At 37.4% G+C, this 2530-nt stretch overlaps 1 long non-coding RNA gene across 1 annotated transcript; it reads left to right on the top strand.

The window, feature by feature from the left end:
* The first annotated feature begins 1301 nt into the window (after positions 1-1301).
* LOC120327069 (uncharacterized) lies at positions 1302-2253 on the top strand. Its single transcript, XR_013475058.1, has 2 exons — positions 1302-1387; positions 2053-2253. It is a non-coding gene; the product is annotated as an uncharacterized LOC120327069 (long non-coding RNA).
* Positions 2254-2530: the final 277 nt, after the last annotated feature.

The raw sequence follows: 2530 nt of genomic DNA, 5'->3' as shown, positions 1-2530 counted from the left end.
TTTACCAAACAAAATGCCTAACTATTGCTGCAACAATATAAAACGCGTGTACGTGAATAGAAACCACTTGTATATACAGTTCGAGAATTCACGACCTTCAAGCATTTTTCCATACCAGTCAACAAGGGTCACATATGCATCTTTTTCCGTTTTCTTTCAACCCAAATTTTAAATGGACTTGTGCAATTTGTAATGACGCCCTACTATTCTTGAAAATACTTGGAGCCTTTGGCTTTGACATCGTATATTTACAGCAGAGACAATAATTTATTTATAGTCTCTCCCAGGTTAGTAGGTGTATTTTGAAAATTTCAAGTGCCAGGTCCATTATTTCCTAAGCTAAGAGCAACGCAATAAATAAATACAATTGAATAGAAAAAAGAGGAAAATGAAAGAAATGGGGGGAATATAGTTTTCTATCATTCATTACTGCGGTTTGCAAATTATAATTTAATTACGTTGTTGCTATATATCCTATATATAAGATTCATGCTAATATTAAAGTGTTTACCTAGTTGAGTATTTAATAAAATTATTCTGGTAACGCCTGGTATTGTGCTATCCGTTTCAGATACGCGAGGCTGAACGGGGCAGGGCAATGCCTTTACGTCGAGATCACGGAAACATCGGAAGTCATCAGGGAAGGCAGGAAGTCGCCGAAAGCAACCAGGGATGAGTACAAGTTGTTGAACAAAAGAAAGAATTGAAGAAAACGTTCTAAAGCGGTACATTTACGACATGCTTGATGTGTTGGCGCGGTGGTGTGGCTCATCGTGCTAAGCGTTAGGAATACGCTCGCACTTCTGATTACTCTGCGTGGGTTCGCAGGTTCAAATTCCATGCGAGGATAGTTATGTGCTAGACCATGTAACCGCTGGTCGGTTACGGCCTCCTTCATCATCAAGAGTATTCTCCCGAAAACAAATAACTAACTAATTCCATACCCGACGTGGAATGGTAACCGGACGAGAGGCCGTGGTTCGCCATATGGTTAAGATGTCATATCGGCTTTCCTTTCCCCTGCGATAAATATGTAAAACTATCTTATCCTAATTACGTGGCTTGCGTAGGTTCTAATTCTCTGAAATGAGCATCCGCGAGTGTTTCTCTCTTCACCCTGCAGTGATTTACATAAACCTATTTCACATCTGGTGGCGGGTACCCCTATATTTAAGCCCTTCCTTTCATAAAATGTTGCTGTTTACCTAACTGATAACCGACTTCAATTGGTAACCAGGAATAAAATGTGATGTTGTTGATTTTCTTCTCCTTGTAATAAATATGCCGTTTTTATTGTTACAGGTTTGGTTGGGGAACTGCTGCATTGGTGGGAGGGGCACTACTGGCGGCCGGAGCGGCTGTCATGGCGTCGTCAAATAGAGAAAATGTGAGTGTCGAATGACAAGTAGTCCGTCATTAGTTTGCTTGGAAATTTTGTTCCTTCTAAAGATTTCATAAATATATCGTAAATTATTCAAAAACTGGGTAAAAGAATCATGAAACAAGCCAAATTAATTTTGAATTATTATTATGGGAATTATCATTTGAGATAAAATACAATTAAATGCTGATACATTAGTCATTTTCCACGTGATCTTTTTCATCCATTTGTTGCATTCCATGCTCACAAACTACTATCACAGACTTGTCTTGTCGGTGTTTGAAAGCGTTAACCTCTTTTTAGTCATGCATATTTAACCTACAATACATATTTTGTTTTATAAAATAGACAATTTGCATCAAATATATCGTTGCACATTCATTACGAATAAACCAGAAATTGGAAAAGTTTGTGTTTGAATAGGGAACAAGACAAGTTAGATATTACTGCATTTCAATGACCCCCGTTTTGTTCTTCCCAAGGCTAAATGACTTACGAACACTGAAACTGAACCAAGTTCGCGAGCCCTCAGGCAAAACCACTGATCATACATACCAGAGATATTTCTCAATTGACGCCTGTATAACTTCAATTCAATATTTTCAACAACATACATAGTATTAGGCAAAATATATTTGACACATATTTATTGACGAACATTTATTTAACAGAATCAAAACGACATACGTCGTCAACAACCGCAACCGGAGAATCCGAAAAAATGAAGATTGGGCCACCCAGTGATATAAAAAGATTTATTTGAAAATAATTTTGTTAAATATATTTATAAGATATACCGTCAATGGAATTAATTGTAATTAAAGTAATTGCGAAGTTCCTTAATTCAATTAAATGGTAAAAATATAGTGGAATTTGATATAGATGACGCAAAGTTAGGATTCCGTTAGAAAAGTCGGACTTCGCTCCCTCCGCGAGAAATTAATTGGTTTTGCCAAGCCAAACTACGTTTCCGGACATAACAAATCTCTCAAAAATAAACAACTTACTTCCTACGTCCATCTATACGTGCGAGGGTTCCTGATTGGGAACGTACGCGTATAGGTTCAAATAATGAGCAATCGGTTATTGATGACAAGGCTGCAATCTCACCGCATGTACAAAAGCAACTGCCGATTTCGTAACTATTTT

Source organism: Styela clava, chromosome 4 (genome assembly GCF_964204865.1).
Source record: "Styela clava chromosome 4, kaStyClav1.hap1.2, whole genome shotgun sequence".
In the NCBI taxonomy this organism is placed as follows: domain Eukaryota; kingdom Metazoa; phylum Chordata; class Ascidiacea; order Stolidobranchia; family Styelidae; genus Styela; species Styela clava.
Note: the sequence above shows the minus strand (reverse complement) of the source record. Positions and strands in the feature narration are given on the sequence as shown.